This window comes from Nothoprocta perdicaria, unplaced genomic scaffold (genome assembly GCF_003342845.1).
Source record: "Nothoprocta perdicaria isolate Ctin4 unplaced genomic scaffold, notPer1 scaffold_121, whole genome shotgun sequence".
Taxonomy (NCBI): domain Eukaryota; kingdom Metazoa; phylum Chordata; class Aves; order Tinamiformes; family Tinamidae; genus Nothoprocta; species Nothoprocta perdicaria.
In genome coordinates this window covers 1-25513 of record NW_020454328.1, presented here as the reverse complement: position 1 = coordinate 25513, position 25513 = coordinate 1, and the positions used below count along the sequence as shown (strand labels likewise).

At 43.4% G+C, this 25513-nt stretch overlaps 1 long non-coding RNA gene across 1 annotated transcript in view; it reads right to left on the bottom strand.

The window, feature by feature from the left end:
* LOC112960284 overlaps positions 1–15686 on the bottom strand; it is a 19343-nt gene extending 3657 nt beyond the window's left edge. Inside the window, exons 1-2 of the long non-coding RNA XR_003251732.1 lie at positions 15635–15686; positions 10247–10396 (exon numbers count right to left, since the gene is read on the bottom strand). This is a non-coding gene — a long non-coding RNA (uncharacterized LOC112960284). The remainder of the gene's footprint in view (positions 1–10246; positions 10397–15634) is intronic.
* Positions 15687–25513: the final 9827 nt, after the last annotated feature.

Below are 25513 nucleotides of genomic sequence, written 5' to 3'. Positions count from 1 at the left end.
TTTCTTTTCTTTTCTTTTCTTTTCTTTTCTTTTCTTTTCTTTTCTTTTCTTTTCTTTTCTTTTCTTTTCTTTTCTTTTCTTTTCTTTTCTTTTCTGCCACTGCTGGCGTTTGCTTTGGCCATTGAATGACCTTCTCAGCCCAGATGCCAGTGGGTTTGTGTTTAATGCTTTTGTGCAGAACATGCTTTTGAGAGACCTCCCAAATTTCTCTTTTGGGAGACCTGAGCAAGGCTGGACCCCCTGGTCCCTGTGGAAGATCCACCCCTGCCTGAATTTGCCTATTCCTACAGCTGGAGAAAACCTGCAAGGCCTTTGTTCTGTCTATCTATCTTCTCTATCTAAAGGATCATTGCTACTCCAAGTGCCCTTGATTTTTTCCCCTGTACTACAGTTCATCTCCAAAATCTTCAAAAATTGTATTTGAAATCACTTTGTATCCTTAACCCTCTCTTTGTTGTAGCAACCCGATCATTTGTCATTCACACATGGTGAGGATTTAATCTCATTGTCTCCTGACAACTTCCATTTCCATTAATGCAGGGACTGTACTCCTGTGAGGCTCACATTTCAGCTTAAAACACCTTTCTGAAAAGCTTTTTTTTTTTTTTTTTTTTTTAGAGCCAGGTTCCTGAACTTGCTGCAATTTAAAAAGGTATTTAGATATAAAATAGGAAGGGTTTGTTTCAGGGAGCAGAAGTGCGATAGGGCTGGAACTAGCTAGGGGTGGGAGGAAGAAGTAGAAAGGGTTTTGGTGAGGGGAAATAGAGCAAATTTGAGCAAAAAGACAGACAAATATAGGAGGGAAAGAGGAAGCCACCCCTGAGGCAATCTTTCTCTTCAGTCTCCTGCTGCAGAAATGCAAATATTTCTCTTTTATTGGCGGGAAGAGAGACAAATTACAAGGCCGTCCTTCTAGCTGTCATCTGCGTAGAGCCTAGATTCCTTTGGAGAATACAGCCCTGAGCTATCTGGGTTTGGCTCCAACTCTGGAGAAGCAGCTCTCACCATTTCCTTCGCAGTGACTGCAAACTTATCCTGCTTCTAACTTATCCTTTTAAACAGCATCTTCCAAAACTGAGTCAATTGCAATAAACTGAAATGAAAGTATCCCTGGATAGTGCCACCCTCTACCTCAGCAAACCCTCTTTCCATGTCTCTCCAATGAGCTGTGTTACCTGCTTCTTTTCTCCTTCTTTCTCTTTAAGACATCTTTCTTTTACAAGGTCTCCTCTCCCCTAGATGATAGCAGGAAAACATATTTCTAGGGGAAAAAAAAGCCATATTCTTGCAATCTAGTTAATCATACCAATCATTGCCCTTCATCTTTGTTCCGTTTGCCTTCCCTTCTGCCTAGTCTGCCTTTTCAGAGAATTTTTTCAGAGAGGTAGTTACCCTGGAGATACTCTATAAGATGCTCAAGGGTGGCATTGGATAAATAGCATGGTCAGATACAGCTGGAAATTGAAGGTGACCATGAAAACCAGAAACTTTAGGAGGCACAGAGGAAAAGGGCTGCTAATTCATCATCACACTCAATGGAGTATTTAGGTCACCTTAAGAAAAAAAAACTAGTGGACTACATATCGCACTTTTTTATGTGTGTGTATAGCTGATCTGATTCTTAGAAACAGGAAAAAAAAGAACACTATCTTGTCTTTAAAATCCTTCTCTTTAAGAAAAGAAGTTTTTTTGCTAAACAAAGACTCTCTTCCCATGGTCATTTCAGCCTTTGCTGGGAGCCTCATTAATGAGGAGCTGCTTATGGAGATGCAACAAAATTAGCAAGTTACCAGCTCCTGATTAACTTTATTTCCAGTCCTTTCCCCCACCTCTCATGTTCCCTATCTGAAAATCCTCACTCACTCAACTTCTAGTCTTTGACTCTTCACACCTACCCTAGGATCTGCTGATGATCCTCAATTCTGCACCACGGTCTGGTCCCCTCCTGGACTCTTCCAGGCTCCCCTCAATGCTCCCCCTGGTTTTCCATCTCAAGGCCGATGTATAACACTTCTTTTCTTCTTTTTTTTCCCTGGCTCTCCTTCCTCTTGTTGAACATACCAAGGCTGGCAGATGTCATTTACAGAGTGATAAATATCCGTTATATGTTCTGGCCAGATCCTTCATAACGAATCTATAGCCCCAGTGAAATCAATACAATTTTCTGCAGCTTTCTGAGCTGGATGTCAGTCAAATACAGGAACGTTCATTCTTCTGGTTCCTCTGGAGTGTCAAACTAAAATCAGAACTCCGTCTCATGGGAATCTATTAGCTTCCAATGCTATCAGCAGTTCTCAGTTAATAATGCTCCTAGTTTCTAATTATGTCATATACGCATGGAGATGAAAGAATGCAAGCATAAAGCTTTTGTTAAAGTGACAGAAATAGATTGCACCTCCTCCTTTCCAAAAGTGTTGTGCATGTATGTTGTGCAAAAGGGAGATAGAGTGCACGGGAGTACACAATAGGGGATGGGAGAAGGCATCAGATTTATCAGAAAGATTGTAATTGAAATTAAATTGTATTTGATGTACCGTGATTAGCAATTCCAGAGTGAATGTGAGGCAGGCAAAGTGATAGTACTCATGTGAAATGCCTTGTTCAATCTTCTCAGCACTATTAAAGTCATTTGGAATCATCATTCCTTGCCATTGGCACTTACTCTCCTGACCCAGGAAATGAGCACTCTGAAGACATCATTCATGGGCCAAGAAGCTAAGCTAGGAAGTGCGTGGCTCTTTTCCATGAGGTAAGGCAGTCTCCTGCTGCATGTCCAGAGTGTTGCAGGATTGAAGGCCTTAACTTCTCTGCTGGTGCATCCAGACCTACTGAGAAGGTGACAAAGAAGAATAGAGGAGGACAGTGCAAAGCACAGATAGCTCCTTTCAATGGGCAGTTGAGATATCAGGTGAGAGACATGACTGTGACTGATGTTCACTCCTGGTTACAGCTTTGTCAATCCATATTCAGGGACAGGAGACCCATGGCCAGSCAACAATCAGGAGGTCAACAGATCTCCAGAGAACAGGCTAGCAAGAAGCGGAGTCACAGGTAAAATCATGACTTAAGCCACATTCTTAGAGCTTCTTCCCATACAGACTGATTTCCTCTGGCTGCCTGGCAAGTTTCATGGAAGGAATTTGTCCAAGTGTAAAGCAAGAGCGTGTCTATTGTTTTATTATAAGTTCCTTAGGCCAAAAGGTTTTTCACCACACTGAACATGTAACACAACGCTAAAACAATCATTTTGAATCCTGGGAGAATGAACTCTTAAATAATTCAGGCAGGGAGAAAAATGATTCCAGGATGTTTATGAGATGGATGAGGGTATTTTAATTAGCAGGCAAGATTTCATTTTAACTGTGTGGCTCTCTGGAAGGGGGTGTATTATCTCCTTTGAGAAATTTTATGTTTTTCCTGGAATGTATCTGATGAACTTGCTTTCACTGCAAGAGCGGCACTGTTCTTTATTTAGCAGCATGGGGAGCCCTCAGGACTAGGAGGTGCTGTTGGGCACCACAGCTCTGGGGAAGCGATGTGCCATGAGGAGCAATGAATACTGGTGCTATTTGGGTGCTCTATGTAGCAGCTGTGGGAATTTCTCATGACTTGTAAATACCATGTCCAAAGATATGGAGCAGCAGCAAAGAAGATGTTTGCACTGGCTAGAATAAGCTATACAAGGACAATTGTTGCATCCCTTAATGGCATGCAAAAGTTATTTTAAATACCTGGAAATGGAATCCTTTCTTGGGCAGGTCTGTCTCGGACGCCTGAGTCATGTCATGCTTGCAGGGTTGGGGACTGCATATTCTTTTGCTGTCTTAGGACTTTGAAGCACCTCCCTTCTTGCCTGAGCTGCACCAGTCAGTGAGTCATCCCCTCCATGCCATTTACTCAGCACATTCTCCCACTCAGACTGAGTCATTCACAGCCAGTTGACTATAATATTCTTCCCCACCAGGATGGCGCTTGCTCAGCAGGAGTTAACCTGGTGTGTGGATTAATTTCATATAAATCTGGGACTAAGTCATTGTTTCTGCTAGAAGGAAGCTCAAGGCAGGAGTTTCCACTGTATGCAGGCAGAGGGAATTTCTCACCTGGTTTTGGAGCAGGTGCACATGCTTAAAGTCAAGTTCCACATACCAGGACCATTGTGGCACAAGTCAACAGCCTAATCTCACAATCCCACTTGCCTGGAGAGAAAGTCTTTTTCTTTTTGTGCAAAAAGCCTGATTTTGGAGTAAGAGCATGTGCTGAGGATCCTACCTTTCTGCAAAATGAACTCTTGCTCTAATCATGGGCTTATTCCTGTGCTTTGCCCATAATTTCCAACCTTACTGTTGTTGTAGAGCCTTTTACATGCAGATGAAACTGCAAAGTCAGGATTCAATTTTCACATCGCCAAGTTCCTGAATCTGATTTTTTTTTTCAGCTGGATACAGGCTGTCTGCTAGAAAGGCATCCAGCTTGGCTCTGGAAGGAGCACAAGGGTGGCTAGTGACTTGTTGCATGGATTAGTCATGCTTGTGGTGAAAAAAAGCATGCATCTCATTTCCAACGCAAAGCTGCTTGGGGTCAGGCTCTCACCGCTGATTCTTTCTCCCCTCTATTCAAGCACCTTTGAGTGCCTTGTACTTTCTCTGCAGGGAGACACTTATTCACTGTGATTAAATCACCTCTCAATATGTTTTTCTTTTACTTTTTGATTGGTTAACCAGATTGAGCTCTTCAGTTCTCCAACATAAGGCATTTAGGCATTTGCTTGAGTTCCCTAGTCATGCCTGGCCTCATCCAGCTTTTCACCTTCTCTTATAGAACACCAACCAGGTAACAGGGTCACCTGGAGGTGAAGGGCCCATGCAGGTTCACCAGGGTAGGTCTGGGGAAGAACACATCTTTGCTCTCTTCTTTGCTCTTCACAAATTCATGGAGTTTTGCCCTTGCCTTTATTGCCTGTGGTTTTATACGTGCTTCAAAGGTGACGATAAAATGGGAGGGAAGCACCTAGGTCTGGTGCCAGTTTGGCAGCGCTCCACCAAAGTGATTTCTCACTGACAGCTTTTGATTCATGTGCAAACCTTGGGCAAGCCAAGGTCTGTGAGAAGTCATATCTTTCCTCAGTCTGCTTGAGGAGACAAAGTCATCTTCAGGCTTAGTGCTAGTATTTTAATCAGTAATCTGATTGTGTTGCATCAGAACAGGTAGTTCTATCAACCATAATTGTGATCTCTTCAAAATCTAAAAGCTTACTTGACCAGAGATAGCCTTCATCAATCTAGGGTGAGATATTTCCAGCCATTAAGGCTCAATTAACTGAATCTCATCATTAACTTTGCCATGGTTTTGCCCTTGACTGACATCTGTTTAATTAATATAATGTCATCTGTGACATCACACTTACCCTTTCTGCCCAATGCTACATTAACTTCTGCAAGTTCCCCAGTAGGGAGAAGGATTTATCACTCATTAGCATTTAATACTAAGATTCTAGAGGGCTCCTTGGCCAGCTCTGTAAAGACTTCTGATTGAAAATTATCTTGGAATATCAATTTGAAATTATCTAAATATAATTTTCTTCCTATTAGATGTCACTTAACAGTCGCCTTGGTCACTAAAATAAAAAGTATTTTATTTCTGTCATGTCATACAAGAATATTTTTAAGCTCCTTTGCAAATACAACAAATTAAATGTAGGAGAACTTTTCAAGATTGCCAGGATCTATTCCTTGGAGATGTGCAGAAGAAGGAAGTCCCATCAAAATCAGTCTTGAAATAACAAAGTCTTTTGGGGGACGATCTGAGGGTAGGAATATGACCACCGTTTTTCTAAGAGTGGAAGCTATTTCTTGACAGACTTTAAAAGAAGAAACAAAGACAACCCCTGCCTCTTGGTCTGACACTAATACAATTACACAAAGCACAATGAAGTGCCAAGTGATCATTTATAGCACACAATGTGAGAAACCTAAGCCTCCAGGAAAAAAATAAATGAGAAAGGAAACAGGGAGCTAGAGTAACTATTTCAGGATTCACTTGTTTTTGTTCAGGGATGTTGCAAACTGTAGACACCTACCCACTGCGTGCTTCCTCCCCAGCAAGTTGCCGAATCAGAGACAGGCATGAGTGTTCCTGAAAGCCTGGACCTGCCAAAATAATTCTTGTCACTTGGGTAGTGAGACTTGTTTCTTTCCTGACACACTTTTCAGCCAGAAAAGCTGCTTCGAATGTGAATCTGAATTTTCCCAGACACCTCAGAGATTTGCTCTCTGCCTCTGTCACTGTCTAGTCTCGGATTTGAGAGCTGAAGGCATGAGAATAGCTGCACCTCTTGTAGCCCAGGCATCCGAATATATCTCTATGGATGTGCTTTCCCGAGACCTTATGAAGCCAGATGAAGGAGAACCTGGACTTCTGTGTGGTACTGGATACACAGAAAAGTGTCTGGATACACTAGAAAAAGCTTATTCTCTCTTTCCTTTGACTCTGCCTTCATACTCGACACACAGAGTACAAATATTCCTGCTCCCATCTTGTTCTTCTGCAGCCTTCCTCTCCCCTCCTTCCTCTTGCTGACATCCCAGCAAAAATCATACTGGGAAATTTGGAGAGTCGAGTTCTCAGCTCTGGCAATTCAGATTGATTTGCAGATTTGATTGAAAAAAAGATTTTCGTCCCCCTGTTAACAACCTGCAAATGTAGTTATGGGAAGCAGGAATCCCCCAGTTTCAAACATTTTTTTCTAATGTTGTCTTTCTTGCAAGAGTGATCTGACATATCAGACTGTGGCATCGGCTATAGACAATAAAATGAAATCTGCAGTGCTTCCTTCCAAAATTCTTGATGGTGTCATCAAAAACCAATGGGGGATTATGCTGGAAGCCAAGTTCCTGTTTTGAAGCACAGGGTTCTAGAAGCTGTTCTTGCATTTTTACTTCTTTTGGCTCAGAAAAATAGAGCAATAAATTGAAAAACACCCAGATTTGATGGGTGACCATCCTAGAATTAGAATATCCGTCAGAAAATTGAAGTATTTCAGCAAGTCTTCAAACTGTTTTGGTTCAGGAATGCTGCCATGATGCCACACAGCTTCAACAAAGATTATCTAAAAGATGTGAGTTCCATTGTTTGCCTAAACATGGCTGTGTAATGTCATCTAAGAGGCTGCAAGCTATCTGAGAAGTCCACAAGACGGACAAATATGACATAATACCAGTGAGAAAATTATACCCTTTAATGAGAGAGCTGGAGGCTGAGGAATGACCGATTTAAAACAGGGCTAAACCTCTCCACCTAGGCAATTGCAATGAGCTGACTACTCATGCTCCTCGACCCGTCATTTCTGTAATGAAGCTTAGCCACCAGCTACTTGTGTTGACACACATGTGGATGCACCACTACAGCTATCAGTGCTTCATCTCAGGTGAGGGCATGTTCTGGAGGAGGCTGACAGAGAGGAAAGCACCAGCAGTTTGTTGGGGAAACAATTGGACCAAATCCCACAGCTTGTGCTTGGCAGACAAGCCAAGGAGGATGACTCAGCCCTGCCACTGTTTAAGAGCCTGAGCTTGTGACATGAGCAAATGCAGCAAAACACTCCCGGCTGCAAGTCCTGCTCCCAAACACAATTATCATACTTATTTCAGGACATGGAGGCAAACCTGAATGCCATATAGCAATCCTGCTGAAAGCTGTGCTGTGAAAGCAAGGGTGGTTTTTGCTTTAGAAAAACTAGTATTTCAATAGCAATTTCTAGTCAAGGCTGTCACAGGTCTTTGCAAGCTTAATCAGGGGATACTGATGAACAATACAGTGATGTATTGTTCAAGCTGTTGGTGGTGGAGGGTATCTGACAGATGAAGGAGTTGCCATGTGCACATTAGCAATGTGTGAATGAAGAAAATGTTATTCTGGTAGAACRGCACCTGAAAATGAAGTCTGGAGCAAAGGGCTAAGGCACTCTCTGCAAGAGAGTAATTTGGCTGTGTAGAACACAGATAGCACCTTCAGCTCAAGAGCTCCAAACAGTTGACAAGCATTAATTAACTTACAGCAGAGCTGTGCATACTCTCAGCACTGGCCAGCATCTCCTTCTGCTAAAGGAAATAGCAAAATTCCCAGTCTTCAATATCAATGTTGCTCCATTCCTGTCTGATTTTGGAAAACCCAGCATTGATAACTGCAACTGATAACCTGCCCAGGGAGGTTGTGGAGTCTCCTTCTCTGGAGGTCTTCAAAACCCGTCTGGATGCCACCCTGTGCCACATGCTCTGTGTGTCCCTGCTCGAGCAGGAAGGTTGGACTAGATGATCTCTGGAGGTCCCTTCCAACCTTGAAAATTCTCTGATTCTGTGATAACATCATCTGCATCCATGTGAAGATCAATGTCTTCCCTTCTGTAGATGCAGCTAAACAGAAAGCCAAGTGCAGTTACAGATATTGAGAGCTCCTGCAGCTTAACACATAGGGACAACCCCAGGGACCCAGGACATGTTTCAGGTTTTGACCCAGTTTGATGCATTTATTTTCTCTTTCTGCCTCACTTTTCTCAGCTATAAAAGGAGTAATGACTCTGGTTTCTCTGGAATTGCCTTTGGGACTTCCAAGACAAGTTCCCAGCAAATCACCTTCTTGAGCACCTATAGAGTCTCATAAATCAGGGATAGTGGACATGCTGACCAGAAGTCAAAAGACGAAACCACAAGTGAGCCGCCAATTTACAAGCATGTTCCTGGGTGATCCTTGGGATTTGGATCTTATCAAGAAGTTCAAAGAGCCACTGCCACAGCACCAAGCTCCTGCCTGCAGATCATTGCCTGAAGTAGGCTGGAACCCAGCAGCCTGCTGCTCTATTGCCTGTGCATACGATATATAAATTATTGAATAGATATATCACAGGAGACAAGGAACTTGGTATCATGTTAAAGAGTACTGTGTTTAATGTATGCATTTGGGCTGTCCTTATCCATGGCTGGGAACCTAGAAACTTCCCTAGTTTGTGACAAAACCCAAACAAGTTATTTTTTTCCTGGATTCTATTGCTGATATTTTCTACTTGTGAACTCAAAATTAAAATCAGAAAAGAAAAAAATCATTCTACTAGCAGCTTTCAGTATGAATTTAAGCCTGGGCAGAAGATTGGAGGATGTATGTCAGCTCTTGTTTATTGAGCTCCAAAAGAGAGCCCTTCATGTCTTGGAGTGGGCAGAAGAAATAAAACAAGGGCAATAAATATTTGTGCTTTGTCTGCAAAGGAATTTCTCTGTAAGCCTCACCAGTATCCAAAAATACTCTGACATGTTATTTTCTCCTGTCTCCTATTGATTCTTGAAGCTGTCACTGTGATAGACAGTGGAAAGTACTCTGCAAACACTCTTCTCCACAGAGAAAGCTTTCAGTTACCTTTTAATTTTTCGTTTAATTTTTATTTTCATATCTTCAGTGTCTTTCGCGTGCCAGGAATGAGGATTTTTTGTTTCAAGCCTAACTCAGATTTTCACCTTCTTCTGCATTTCATAATTCCTCACTGATATTATTCTTGATGTAGTTTTCCATCTGGGAATTTGGTACCAAAAGCTAACAAAGGGCTGGTTAAAAATTAATTGTTCTCCTTTCTAAGGAAAATAAATAAATGAAAACAGATTAGCCAATGTGCTAATAATATGCATAAAATAATAGTGTCTGCTTGAAAGCCTGGCTAGTGAGATACGTATTATTGTGAGCTGCTTGAGTGATCTGCAGAGATAATTCTTGAGATGGATTTGCTCCAAACCTCTGTCTTCACCTAATAAGCAGAGCGTGTTTCCTGTGTATTAGTTAGCCATCTGAAAATGCTTGAATATATTTATGAACCAATTTTAGCGTAGGCATCACTGGCAAATTGATTCCTGTTTTTATCTTTCTGCACAGAAAAGCTGCTTGATGCCTCAGCCTCTGGGTGATAAACTGAAACTTTAGGGAGTTTCAGAGGTGGCACCAGACCTGGAATTCATTTCATGCCCAGGAGAAATCACTTTTGCAATGGCTTTTCTTTTTCTTTGGGGAACTATTTTGGTTTGGAAAAAAAAAACCTGTGCTAATCTGATAGGAAGAGTTTTCACAATCTTGGTAGAGAGGTGAGTCTGTCCATAGAGATAAACTTGCTTGGTCTGTGAAAAGGTCTGTTAGTTTTAAGGACTGCTAGACTAGAGGCTGGCAAGTTTTTCTACCTCTTTCTGGCAAGACCACTGAAAACATAAATTCCTACCTAGCTCTCAAGCGTGGGGGCTCCTCCATTCCTCTGCCATCAGGAACACAGGAGGAAATGGCTTCTCCTTGTGCCTTTTTCAGTGCTTCTGTACCTCACATCCAACCCAGGGCAGGCAGGAGATGAGCAGCCTCTTCAGCAATGGCCAAGCTGGATAATGACATGAGAGAAAACACATCAGTAAGACTTCTCTGGAATTTCCCTCCTGCAGAAAATTCCTGTTTTTCAGAGTTTTCTTTTGTTATTGATCATGAAAGGGATACTCTGAGGAGCTGAAAAAAATAGTAATTTTGGAAATGTTAAAATATTTGAACCGTTTTTTGATTGACATGAAAAATCTTAGCATTTTTATATCAGAAATGTCTCTACCCTGTCCAATTCAAGACCAGGAAATGCTGTTACACCTCAACTGGAGTGATTAGGAAACAGGAGATGGCAAGTACACAAAGGAACGGAAAAGAAAATGACACGGTTTATTGCACATTATTTAGAAATACTCAGGATTATATGGAGGGACGCAATGAGGGCCTGAAAGTGTTGTAGTTGTAGTTGCAAATTTGCACAGGAATTAATGGCAATACCTGCTGAGGAGTTCTGCAGGGTGGGTTCTGATGAGCTCAGAGTTATGATGAGTTTTTTGCAGCGGATGCGTACAAAAGTGACTGCAGTTAAGACTGTAACAAGATGAGTTCCAACTGAATGCCATCTCTGCTGCCATGCCTTGCAGCGTAAGAGCCAGTGAATTGCAGTTCAGTGCCTTGGGAATCATGGATGTCATGCCCTGGTTCTTGCTCACATGCTCTGTCCTCGTCCCAACCCAGGAGCCTTGAGAGTTAGAGGGAAGAATGAGGAAAAATATTTTGCTTCCAGGAGAAGACGCCTATTGCTTGCAAATAAAACCAGGCAGATGGCCTTCTGAATTTCAGTCCTTAATTAAAAGTGCTTTATTCTCTAAGCTAATTATAGAATAATCCCTGCTGTGGGAGGGGCTCCTTTGGCATGGCAAGGATGGTAACGAACATCTCATTCTGCCTCCTCGTCAGTCCTTCGTTCTGCTGCCTTATGAATAAAAATCTTCCTGGCTGTTTGCCCTGAAGTAGACCCTAAAGAGAGGAAAAAAACGTAATGAAAAGGAGGTTTCAGACAGCCCTGGTATGAAGAAAGAGCACAGAGGTAGAGGGAAGCCGGGCGGACAGCTCCGCCAAGCACCAGGGCTCTGTTGCCTCCTGGGTTCCTGGGATCTCCATTTAAGTCTAGATCCCATAATCAGCTGTGTCTATTAACAAAAACTACATTACTTTCAATTGCCTTCACTGGGACAAAAAACTACCTTTGGACAGTATTTTGCATGACTAGAAGACATTTCAATCTGTGCTGCACCTCTTTTCTTTTGGATTTGTAGTTTAAAATAACTTCAGCCTCACCACTTCATAGGAGCCCTAAAGGGCACCTCGCTGCAAGCCCTGGCCTCTCCATCCAGGAAAGTATACTAATGCTTGTCTTTCATTTCATGAGCATGCAGCCTTGTGGAATAAAGCTCAAAACACAGACATCAAATTCAGCAATAAAGGATAAAGTTGCAAGTTTAACAGCTTGAGCAATGCTGGTGCTGTGAGACAGAGCCCGGTCCTTGATTCTCAGGGATCTTGGGGCAATCTTATCCCAATGAAATAGCCTTTGCTGATGAAAAGTGACTCCTATCTCCCAAGCCTGTCAAAGGGCACCTGTCATTTCGATGGCACTGCTACACAGTGAAAGATAATGGCAGGCTTTTGTCCTCTTCTCTTGTCTGTCTCCTGTGATCCTTCCTAAATTGAAAAACAGTGAGGTTCACCCTCTTCCCTTTCATCCCTTGCTGATACTCATTTTTCCTGGGTCTCCAAACATTGTCCTAACTACCTCCAGCCTTGCCTTGCAATTAAAGAAATAGCAAAGGTTGGTGCCTACAGTGATCTGCTTGACTCCTTGCAAGAGCCTTGGGCTGGCCCAATCTTATCTCAGCAAACCTTGGTGTTATCAGTGAGTGTCAGCAGGGACTGTGTCTTTCACACAGGACTTAAGAGAGAGAGAGAAATGCCAGGGAGATAAAGATCAGCACCATCTCCATTCTTTTTCTCCATCAAAAGAAATGTGAATGAAAAGGATCTTTTCTAGCCCTTCTCCAGGTCAAGGGAGGAGGGGGTCAGGGGAAAAGGATGGAAAAATACTCAGCAGATGAGAAACTTTTCGTACAATTTTTCCTGCCTGCAGATGCTATATATAGGTTTAATTAGAACATGAAAAGCGACTCAGGATTATGCCGTGAGATCTGTTTCCTCAGCCATGTAGCTGGTGCCCTGTGGTTTCAATAACGCTACCCTGGCTCCGCTAGCCTCCAAGAAAAATATCTACCTATGGAAATGGCAGAATTATCCTTTTGCTATCTTGGGTCAAGGCACTGTCTGAGCTCAGGAAAGTAAGAGGCAATGCTTTAAATGTTCTCTAATTATCTCTTGTAAAGGTTATGGAGGAAGCAGCTTGGTGCCTTGTGAATTGAATTCTTGGGAGGGAGCCCCTTGAAATGAGCTTCTTGACTGGACGCTGGAAAGTTTTGTCTCTTGCTCCACAGAAGTCCTTGTGATGGAGGCAGATGAACCCTTTCTTGCCTGCTGTCTACCAGCCAGGTCCCCTCTGGCTGCCATTGCTAGTTCATTTTACAGGAGCTAAATGTCACCAAGGTTCCTTGTCCTATGGCTCTGGACAACAAGATTGAGGCCACATCCAGAAGCCGAGCTGTTAGTGGGGATACAACCTCCCTGCAAGATGCAGATACTGGCCACAATGAAATAGGATGGGAACTCCATTTCTGCCATGAATTTGCTACATGACTTTGGGAATGTTTCTCCTCAGCCATCCCATCACCAGATATAAATGGTCAGTGTGTAGCCTGGGGAAAAGGATTACCAACCACAGTGACCGGATTACAGGGATCATGTTTGAGGAAGACAAGCATGGTTCTCATCAGTGTCCAACGCCTTCAGAGAAACTAGAACTTTCCAGTTAAATCCAAATTCTTTTTTTTTTTTTTTTTTTTTTTTTTTTTGGTTAGCAGTAGATGGACCTGGAAACACAGCTTTCATAAGATTTTAACCATCCTTTTCCACAGTGCCTTTTTATGAGACACGGGTTGGTTTTACCATTGGCTGAAGTCGGGTGGATTGCTTTCCTACTTGAAGGCTCTCTCAATTACCATCATCAAAACAGCACTTCTGCGAGGAGCGGCTCAGGAGGAAGGCAGAAGGAGCATCTGGGGCTGCTCCTATGTCACTGGAGATGCACTTAGAAAAGCTCTTTGCTAAAGCGCACAGCCGCCTCGCTTCTAATCCCCACCATTTTCTTCTCGCACAAGTTAGCTGGCAAAACTGCTGCAGCAGCTTTTTCTCCCGCCTCCTAGGACGATTATTTTTTTACTGTCATGATTATTGAGGGCAAAACAAGATTTATTTTCTGTAAAGCAAGCCATGTTATTGTCAAGACAGATTTAAAGGGTTGGATTAGGAAGTCGTATTACAATACATTTTGTATGAAAATGAAATATCAGGAGCAGTTTCTTGGCAGACCTAATGGCTTTTAGGGCTGTTCTTAGGGAATAGCAATTCCAGGCAGGGACTCTATGGAGAAAGTACACTGTGGTGGTCTGAGAGACTAAAATAATGAAAGAGTCAAACAGAATGGATATACATGAGCTGGGAAGATTAATATTTAATGAATGGAGTGAAGTCTGCTCTCCCCTAACCATGGTGTGCCTGGGATTTGCAAAGTGGCTAATTTTAAACTATTTTGTATGGAATTATTCATGCATTAGAAATGACATCAGTCTCTTGCAGTTCAAGTCATTGAAACAGAATTAAACTCAGTGAAATGTAGTCATCCAAAGGTTGGGCATCAGGTCCACCTACAGAGAAGGCTGTGCAAGAAAGGCATAGCTTTTAATAAATACCCTGCAGAGTTAGAAAAGGTGAACTTGGAGCAGAAAGGCTTTCTGCTGGCCTCTGATGTGACACAGGACATCACCTCTACGCCCCAGCTGCCCTTGGATGTGTTCTGGGAGGCCTCGCATGGAGTGAGAAATGGTTGAGATGTAGTAGCGCTTTTAGGGTTGGCAATGTCAGTGGAAAGTGATTTGATATGTCCTCATCCTCTGATGAAGATTTCTTGGTTTCATTCCTTGTAAGGAAAAGCCAGCAAGGGATAACAGAGCCACAAAAAACAGGAAAACCACTATGCAAACATAGCATAGGGCTACTGGAGTGGAGGAAGCTTCTCTTGAGCAATGGCTCTAGCACCACTGCCATCATCATCTTTTTTTAATAGTTTGCATAGAGTGATAAATTAAATAACACTTGCTGATTTGAAGTCTAGAGAGTCTTTACTCTGGCTGGAGCAAGTGATTTTTGGACCTCAAATCAGATGATTCTTACGGCATTTTTCCAGTCTTTTTTTTTTTTCAGTGATTTCTGATAAAAGGAGAATGTTCCAAAGCAAATGTCACTTTAACTTGAAAATTTTTATAAATGGAGGAGAAGGATGGCAAATATTTTCTTCCCTGCCACCTTTTTCTGTCTTGTTTAAAAGGTTTCCACTCTGTCCCTGCTAGAAAACAGTTTGCTGGAGCTAATGCACCTTCTTGCAAGCCACTGCTTTGACCTGACCCTGTATTTTGTGCAGAAAGCAAGAGGCAGATGGTAATGATTCTTTCATGCCTCACAATCTATAAATTCAATAAACTCATTGGCTTAATGAGAGAAGGAAAAAAGAAACCAAATTAAAAGTGTTTACAGCTATTCAAATACTATTAATTATACCAACAAGAATTGCAAGAGTTGAGGAAGAGAAAAAATAGGGAAATAAGAAAAGGCAGGGAATGGAAAGGCAGAACACGCTGGAGATTCATTTTTTTCATGCATGCCTGTGTGATTTCTTGTATACAGGAGACTCCATTACCAGCACAAATGCTAATGACGAGACGAAGTCATTAAGAATATATGGCAAGTAAACATTGCAGGCAGGAATGAGGGAGTCAGACCTACTGCCTTAGCCATGATCCTTGGAGCAAAATTACTTGTGCTAGTACCAAGGGGGGAAAACAAGATGTGCAGATGTGTCTGCAGCCTCTTGCTCCATGTGTACTGAAGCAGTTAAAGCATTTTATTTTGATGCTTCTGAAATAAAACATTTGACTTTGAAATCAATTTATTCTCCATTTGAATAAAGTAGAACAAAAGGTGGGCCTGAAAGTGAAGAGAGAACATCTCGCTTCAGCTAGAGGAAAATGTTTTAATCAACCCCACTAAGCAGTTTTCTTTCATTTTCTTTCTTTCTTTTTTTTTTTTTTTTCTTGGAACTTACCAAGAATCTGACACTGGGATTGTCCAGAGGGCATTTCCTCTTTCTTCATCTTTTTTTATTTCATCCCTGGAAAAAAAAAAATCCACTATGTTCACAGCAATTATTGTAAGAACATCTAGAGAAAAGCAAATTAAATCCCAGTTTGAATATTAAACATAATTAAAAGACTTTTCTCCATTGTACGTTGTTCTCCTATCTGCATGTCCATAAATGTCAACGTATTAATGGTTACAATTTTCTCAAATGTAGGAAATACTCTTCCCTCTCATTCTCTTTTTTAAGCATTAAATACAGACAGCAAATGATGCTCCTATTAGCCTGCAAAAAAAATTCTAAATGGTTCTGTTTCATCATCAACCCAAAAGACAACCCTTCCTTGCCACTGATTGTTGCTGGTCTTGCATATACTCTTTAAATCAAGCAAGGCATGGGTATATTTTAAAAGTTTTTAGCTTATTAAGCTCCAGATCATAAAAAAAAATGGAGAATTAATAACTCAAAATGTGATTAATCTGAATTGTGGAGTTTCTTTGGATAATCAGGGCAGCAGGGAAGTGGAAACTCCCTGCTCTGTAATGAAATGAAGAAAAGGAGAGAGTGAGAGTTTGTTCTCTGCTAGAATTGCTCATCCTGGTGTTTGACCACAGCTCTGGAATTCGTCAACAACCATCCCACTGAGGCTTTCGGCCTCCCATGATTTTTGCTCCCCGTGATTAATTTCCACAGTCATTGTGCATTATTATCAGGATAATGACCTTTAATTCCTTATTTCTTTGATTTGATTTAAAGCCTGCCATTGGCTCTGGGCAGCTACATTTCTATTAGCATATTCACAAAGGGATAAAGCACCACATGCAAGGTGAACTGTTACATCTTGATGAATTCATTGGGGAAAGCTCCCTAAAGAAGCTAAATATACTCAAGTGTGCCCAGCAGCAGTTTTTAACTTATTCCGTCACCAGCAGCCAGAAAGAAGAGCATTAAAACACCGAAAGTTAGAGACCAAAAATAAGATGGGGGGGAGGGGGGGAATAAAAGAACATGCATTTTTTTACTCCTGTGGCAGTGGTGACCTACAGACCAAAAAACTTGATTTAGGGACAACTGAAAACCAGTATCTTGGGGATAATTTGAGGTAAAATATACAAATGCTGGTGCAGAGCATGCCCAAGAGGAAGTGGATGCGGGTAACCCATGGGCGTACTGGCTTTGTTCATTGTGTTGGAACTGTCCGAGGAGACAGCTCACCTCTCCCACGGGATCACAAGGCTTCTACCCATTCACATCACACTGATGACCATCAAGGTGAGGCACCATGATCATGGCACCCTGACCATGCCGGCTTATGAGGCAAGAGCCTGTGGTCAAGCGCAAGAGACCCAAGAGGAAGAGAGACAGACGGACATGGCAATTCCTTGCTTGCTTTTAGCTAAGCCTATTTGTTAGATGCACTCCAAATCCTGCAACATTTTGGCTGCTCAGAGATTTAATCCATGGAGTGAGCCTTGTTTTAGAAAACAAACCACGTTTTCCAGCCTTTCCTGCTAAGAGCTGTCCTTTGCTTGCTACGTGCAAATGTAAGCAGCTTTCCTCTGCTTTTCAAAGGAGTTTCTGATCAATACCGCTGGCCCAAATTTCCCCACTGCTTCAGTTTTCCAGTTGAAAATAAGGACTTACAGAAACTAGAATATGTAGCTGAATGGATTGATTTTGTCAAGAGTTTGTATGAAAAAAGACTGAAATGGGAATTGAAACCTCTCAGTCTGGTTCTGTAAAACTCATGCGGAGAGTTGAAAGGCTACAGCTGCAATGGACTCAGCTGCCCATATCAAAGTGAAGAATTTCAAGGTTTGTCAATACATCTGACACTTCTCAGAAGGTTCATTTGGTGAGAAATGTCAGCTTGCTCTCAATGCCAAAAGGTTGTAAAACATGGTGTGATGCAGAGGAAATGTTCAATGGGTCTATGCCAGCTCAAGGGGCTGGAAAGAGTCTGAGAACAGCAAAAAAAAGCAGCACCAGAGCTTTAGATGAGCAGTGCTGGGATGGTTGGTGCTTGGTGCCCCACAGCTAAAGGTCTGTCCCAAGATGATGCATTATTCCCTTCCTTTTGCTTTCCTTGTCCCCAGTTTCTCTGTTACCCACACATAGCGTGTTCTCCTCCACCTCAGTATCCATCACRCACATCTCTGACTCGTTATCCTCTATCCTCGTTGCTGGCTCATTATCCAAGGAGCTTGGTTGTGCAACATCTCAGTACCACTGTTAGCCTGGCAGCAGCAACAAAAGCACAGGGTTAATTAAACRCACAAGAACATAATTGCAATTAAGCCCAAACAAACTGCTGAATCAGAAGAGCAAATTGCCCTGAGATTGGAGGAGGGGAGGCTGGTTTACCTATTTATTTATTTATCATTAGGGCTGATGAGGCACAGAGCAGCCAAGCCAACTCTGTGGCATGAGACATGCCACTGGCAAAAGCGTTTAGGCTGCTGAATAAAAGATAAAGGTGAAGGAGAACCTTCAGTCTGGGAAGATCCCAGGAGTCCAAATTCAGCCAACGTCTTTGAGGCTTGGCCGAAAGCCACCAGGAATGTTCGGAGTTCCTCTCTCCCCTCTCCCCGCGGCTGGGTGCAGCCTAGCAGCGACGCTAATGTGGGGACAAAAAAAAGGGAGAATTTTTGCATCTTCACATCCACTGTGCTACTTGTTGGCAGCAAAGAACCTATTTATTGTGCTCGCTCTAGAGCTGGTTTCTATCAAGTCGCTTCAACGTATCCCACTAAGGGCATAAAGTTGAGAGAAGCCAATGAATTATATGGTTCCTGTTAGTAGGACTCAGCAAGGCGGCTGCTGTTAATGTTCCCTCCACTCCTCCATTTGTGTTCTGCTTGCCATAAATCCCTGCACGCTTTGCTGTTGCAACCGCAGCATTACTAGTAAAAAAATGAGAGAAAATGGCTAGATTGCTGCACGCAGAAATAAAACAGAGGGTTCGTGGCTTGGCCTGGGCTATACTTTTGCTTATTGAGGTCTCAGTCTGAGTGAAATCACCTGGTGTTAAATATAAGTCTGCAGCGCCTAATGCCAGATCACAGAACATTGGAAAAGCTGCTGGATGCATGTGAGAAATGGGGCAAATTAACAATGTTCCTGAGGGAAGAGGGCTTTGCAGAAGCTGGTAGAGCAGGTGTGAACGGGCACTGGAGACCCGAGCTGTTGCGTGATGGGCTGTTGCTTCCAGCTCCGGAGAAAAGGACTGGCTGGGAATTTGATGCTGAAACTCTTTTCCCCAAATGCCAGCTCAGGGGATTTAAAGCTACACCTAAGAAAAGGTCAGTTTGGATGAATTATCTATTTATGATTAAAGGTGAAGAGAAAAGGAGTTTTCTGAGATTATCTACTATGTGTTTTGATATGATCAAAATAAGGATTTTCCATTTTGGCTCAGAATTACTTTTAAACCTGAAATTTATACAAAGCTAAAGTTAAAACTACTTGAAAATAATGCAGAGAGAGCACATGCTAGTGCGTGAATTTTGGTGCTTTGCCCCAGATTCTGATTTGTGCCAAACTTTGGGGTTTAGACTATTCTCTTCTAATGGAAGCAGGATAAAATGGAAATTTTAGCTCATGGATCATCTTTTCCTTTGAAGTGCTTTTACTAGGTGGGAATCTTGAAAATTCCCACCAGGAATGGTGGAAAAGCAGGTTCTCCATACCGTGATCTTTTCTGTTGTGATGGGGAATGCAGATGAATTTCTCTGGAGAAATTCTACTGTTTAACTTTCTGTAGATGAGAAGTCACAACGAACGAGTCTTGAGTAGGTGTTGAATACAAAAAATAGACTTCTGCAGAGGAAGATAAGACATGAACTTACTGGCTCAGTCATATAAAATTGAAGAAGATAGTAATGTCACTGCCTAGGTGACAGTTGTGTTGGTGTTCCTAAATCTTGTGGGTTTTTTATTATTTTATTCCAGCCATACTAGCAGGTCTAATAAAAGATGTGACTTTGCTCCCCAGATTTTGCCCACTTGATTGTCTACAAATGTCAAATTCTCTATCATGTCTTGAACAGATAGAAATTTTAACTGGAACTGCCTCCATCTGCAAATGTGAATCTGTTGGAAATGTTTTATAGTAACACATTGGGTTGGACAATATTGCATGGGGAGAAAGATGGAAAAAAAGAAGTGTAGAATCTCTCCCACATTGCTTGTTGGCGTAGTCRGCAGGATGGCAAGTCCTTCTTGTTCCATTTAGATTTTTATACTGTCCTACTGATGCTGATATTTTAGATAGATTTTGTTGGATGTGCTGAAGTGCTTTTAATATATACTTAGATGTTTAAAAACAGCAAAAGTTTTATTTTTTTAATCCAAACCTTTAGACATTATTAAAGCAAAATATTGCAATATGGCTGAGACAAATGCCAGAAAATTTAACATTCTAGAAAGGTAATTTCAATTTAGGATGAAAAGCAAAGGCAGAGATGTGACACTTGCATTCCACAAGACCTTTCTTTTCTGAAGATGACCATGAAAATTGCCTCTGTTATAAGAGCACTTCTAGTAGATCTATTTGCTGGCCTGCTCAGAAGCCAACTTAAGCACTTTTCTTCCATTTCTTCCAAATCTCTGAATTCTTCCTGTGTTTCAACAACTGCCCTTGGGTCATTTGTGGCTCTTGGGTCATTTGTGTGAAGAGAGAGGAAGTAAGCTGAGTAAATACATCAGCTGTGTTGAAATGCTCCAGCTCAGAAGCATTGTCTTGCTAATACCCATTCCTTGCTCGTGAAAGCATTTAATGAATATAGGCTCTTGTCTTTTCTGGGCCTTGACATTCTCTGGGAACACAGTGATCATGTCCACYCATATCCATGACTGTGAATCGGGAGTGACACCAGGGATGAACCACCTGAAAGTTTATCCTCTTGACTTTTTTCCACAGCAGCTTAGGGCAGCCCACCTGGGCATAGCACCTCCAAGGTTAAATAGCAAGCACAGCATGGTTAAATGAGGAGCTTTCAAAATAAAGGAATTGGCTTAGTTCTTTTTTCTTGCATTTATGCTATCCCTGGAAGCCTTAGGGCTATGGCTGATGACATAACACGGGACACAGTTGAGAAGCAGAAAGCTTTTTACCAAGTTTCACGATCCACATAACATCCAGTAACATCCAATGACTGTGATACCTTTGTAGGAAAGCACAGGAGAAAATTGGCAAAGTTAACTATAAAACACTTTTCCACAGGTGAATCATTAGTGTCAGCATAGAAGGTGACTTTCCTTCGGAATATCTAGTATTACTGGAACAAGCCCTATTTCTTCCCCATAAAACAGCTCTCAGTCAGTGGCTTTTGGACGAAGAGTTGCAGTATTTGGTGTTGGGCAGTGGTTCCAGAGAAATGAGCTCCCAGTTTACAAGAGAAATTCTCCCTTTATTAATTCCATCTCTGAAAACTCAGCTTGAGCTCCTGGAGTCCAGCTGTTCTCTTCCTTTATGAATCATGATCAGAAGTTCACAGAAGTTCACAGTTGGCCTTTGTAACAGCTCTGGTACTCCTATCTCTTCAGCAGAGGCTGAATACATGGACCTGAATCGCCTACAATTTGATTTAGAGTGAACATCAGCACAAGACAGAGCATCGCTACCTAAAGCCAGCCATCTTTTTCCACCTGCAGCTCCGCTTTCAGTCCTTTTACACAGATAGGTGATTTACTCCTCTATCCAAAAAATCTCACTGTCCTGCASCATCTCAGTGGGAACTTGAAGCAGAGGGACTACAGCTGCTCCAACAGCCACCGCTGCTGTGGAGCCTCAGGAGACTCCTCTAGATGCAGACCCAAGCAGCACTGCTTGTCCTGCTTCATCTGAGCTCTGCATTTCATGTGGCCCAGATACTGGGACCAGACACAAAGACTGGAAAGCTGCTGCCAGGCCAGGAGTCAGATCTTTGTGCAAAGTCGCTGCAAACGATGGGAGAAACTGAGCTGAGYCACCCCAATCCAGCTGTTTGCTTGGCCTCACCAGACTGAGAAACAACCTGTCCAAGCAGCCAGCAAGCAGGTCGATTCCTTTCCACTCAAGGAAGCAGAGTGATCTAATGCTGCATTAAGGGCAAAGGCAGCAGCAGCTGGCATAGCAATGCCATCTCTGCAATTTATGGATCTGCTCCTGCCAAACAGCAGGGGCTGGGACAAGACAGAAGAACCCAGCAGCATCACATTCCAGTGCACTAAATCATGGTCTTAGAAAGCACTTTTTCTAACTGTGTGCTGAAACTCAGTGGGCGGGAGGAAAAGCTATTCTCCCAAGGTCAGCTTGCAAGGTGCTGACTTGGAAACTTCTTCCTGTACTACAGGCACCTGGCCTATTATCTCCAGGGTGACCCACCTTTCCTGCAAGATACAAGCATTTCTAAATGCATGCAGGATCGATCAGCCACAGAGAGGGCAGGAGTGACCAAGGGCCGTAGGCTGAAGGGGAAGAACACATGCAGGAACATGTATTCCCCTAGGCTGCAGTGACAAAGAGACCAGCTGCTGCTTTGCAAAAGGAGCTAAGCTCCTGTCCAGCCTTCCACCTCTTCTCCCTTCCCAGGCCAGCATGGACAAACACAGAACTAGTAGCTGATATCTGCTTGGAGAGATAAGAGAGCAGCCAGGTAGGACACGTGGGGTGTAGCTGGGAAGGCACAAGTGGAAGCACGGGGATGCTACAGGGCTGGCAGCTACCTTCCCGTGATGGGATCACCACTGAGCTGCCCTCACTGCGTGTGCTGCCTGCACCTCCTCCCAGAAGCACAGTCATTCCTGCAGCTGGCTGATCCTTTTCGGCTCCTACTCAGTGATGTTTCCAGCAGAATTTCCCTGCCTGTGGTGCCACCTATTTTGCCTGACAACACCCTTTCTGTTCCTATTAGCAGCTCCTTGCAAAATGCCTGATCCCACGGAGCTGGGAGAGGCAGTGGGAACACCAAGTGTGAATATCTAGGTGAAGGACAGGTCCTGTACGCAGAGGAGGGAAGTGAATTACAAACATGAGCAACGCAGCTGACACAGGCACAGCATCACACAGGATGTTTCTCCTTCCAGAGTCCTGAAGGAGATGGACCAGACCATGATTTGTGAACGAATCTGGAAGGCAGAGTGCAGGGCTGGGGCACTGCAGCCTCATCAAGGGCACACATGGAGGAAGTTCCTCCAGTTCTCTGCTCCTCATGGGTTGAGCAGAAGGGTGCTTCTGCCACAGGCCGAGTGGGAGCTCCATGCTGCAGCTGCGATAGTTGCGTCTGGGATAGGACCAGTCCCTTCTGCAGCACAGGGTACCAAGTCCAGACCTCAGCTGCTCCAGAGTGAAGGCTGCCTTTAAGTAACACAACTCATAAACCTCCCAGCTGCTCCATTTTCCCTCTAGGAAGCAGGAGGGAGGCTTTCCTGGGAAATTGCCAGCTACGAGGGCTGTCCCCACTCTGCATTTGTGCAGTGCAAATTGGGGTCTTCATTCCTGTCTGGGGGCTCCCAGAGTTACTGCAGGGCAAGGGGAACTTATCTAATAGCTACTGACATTTAGAAAGGGTCTGATGCCTTGCACACCTTGCATGCAGGCCAAATTCCAGCCTTTGGGCATCTCTCCCACACGGCATATGCTTTTCTTTGCATGCACCACCATCTAGTGCATTGCACTGGAACTTCATGCTTCCCCCTCCGATTTCATTCCACAGCTGCACACGATCATTGGAGCTGGTGGAATAACTGGTGCTTAACAAGTTTTCCACTCCATGGAGCTGTTTATCCCTCTCAGCTATTGCAGGCAATTTCCCAAACCAGGCATGATTCTCATAGCCATGATGAAGATGGGATCACTTGTGATGGATTCATCTGCTCCATCAGGTAGGTGGCAAAGTGGTCGCAGAAGCGGCTGTCAAAGGAAGTACATTTGTCGGCTTCTGAAGCCACTGCATGCCARGTCGTCCCTGGCTGCATGACCCAGGCTGGCAGCAGTAGCAGTGAGCAAGGGAGAGGGAAGGGCAAAATCGCTGCCTCCAAGCACCCCAAGAGGTGGAAAGCAAAGGAAGGAGGTGGTGGTGAGGCTGTTTCTCAAGATGTCCTCCAAGTCAGACTCGTCCACTTGGAGGAGTCTTCTCCCTCAGTCCTTGTTTCCCTACCTCTTTATTATTAGAAACTGTCTGTATTTTTATGATCCAGCTCATTTTTCTTATTAGTCACTAGCAAAGGATGCAAAACTAGCATGTCTGCGCAGGAGGCCTCTGCCATCCAGATGCCCCTTACTTGTTCTGCTCACAGACCCCTGCTGCAGGAAATGAATGGGGAAGGTACCAATGGAGAGGTTCATTAGAGTCAGCCCTCCTTTAGCTGTCCTGAATAGCAGGTGTCCAAGCTGCTGTGGTGTTAGCTAAGGATCTTCAGATCTGTCTTCAACTGGGTGCATAAATGCACCCTGTTTATGTGTAGCGTTTTGCAGTGCCATTAGTTGAAGAATCTGGCTTCTGCTGTTCTGTACAGTTGTGTTGTCCTCTGGAAAGAGTAGTCAAGCACTGGAACGGGCTGCCCAGGGAAGAAGAGGTGGAGTCTTCCCTGAGCAGAAGAGGGCAGCAACTGCCCTGCTGCTGGCAGTGTTGAAGAAGGATGGAGAAGAGGCACTTAGGGCCATGCTTTAGCAGGTATGGTGTTGAAGGGATGATGGTTGGACATCATTGCAAGAGGGTGCCAAAAAAATTGGTATTGCAATAGTCCGAAAATCGGTACTGCAAGAGGGTGGGGTGAGTGCGCATGTGCAATGCACTCTGCAGCACTCACTGCTGCATTTCCCTGACTGAAAATCCATACCGCAAAGTGGTTAAGGGGGTATTTTGTGGGATTCAAGGCGATAACACAAGGCTTTTAGACGTAGAAAAAGGTAGCTTGACATAAGTGAGGCCTAGCTTAGCATGAGAAGCTGAACTATGGACGACCCAGAGAACAGAAGCGACCTCCAGAAAGAATACCAGCTGGAGAGTTTCACAGAGGAGGAACCAGAATCAGGCGTGCTGCCTAGGAATGCAAGGACAAATGGTCGTGCAGGATGTTTGTTGTCAGTAGAGTCAAAACCACAAATGTGTCTACGCCAAATTAAGTGAATAACTGTGCATTGTATAAAATTATATAATTACTACAATAAAGCTTTGGCGTTAGCAGCATTCCTATTGGATGCGTATGCTTTGTCCGTAGCTTCGCCAGGTGCCACAACAATTGATGACCCCGCCGTGATACGGGACTCGTATCAGAAGCCGACGTGATCTGTATAGTAACTTAAAGGTTGCAGGAGGCAAAGGGCACTGCTCGGAGGGATCAAAGAGTCCCTGGCAGTCAAAGAAAACCATGGATTTTTAGTGYACTGGTGGTCGAAGAAAACCGTGGATTATTAGTGCACTAAGGTGAGCAGCTTGCTATTGGTAATGGGATCTACTGTATCAGTAGGAGCACGAACGGTGCTTACAATAATGGCCCTGGTGGCTAAGGAAGATATCCTCTTGAAACAGGTGACTTAACTTTTGCTATGGGGAAAGCAGAGAGGGGGGTCTTCCCGTCGATTGAGGAGGTTTTTGATGATAAATGTTGGCAAAAGTTGGAACGYGGGCTGTGGGAGTTACAATGTGAAACCGTGATGCCACTCGCCTTAGCCAGATTTGGCGAGTGATGTCCCAGCCGTTAAAAGATACTAGAACAGAATAGAAAGTCATGTAGTTTGCCGAGAAGACGCTGACTGCTGACCTGCCTGAAGAAGAGGATCCCCGCGTTGTTCCATCTCGGGGGCCTTTGACTCTGCCTCTGGACCCTCGTGCTTTTTCCAATAAGCGTAGAAGAGGATGC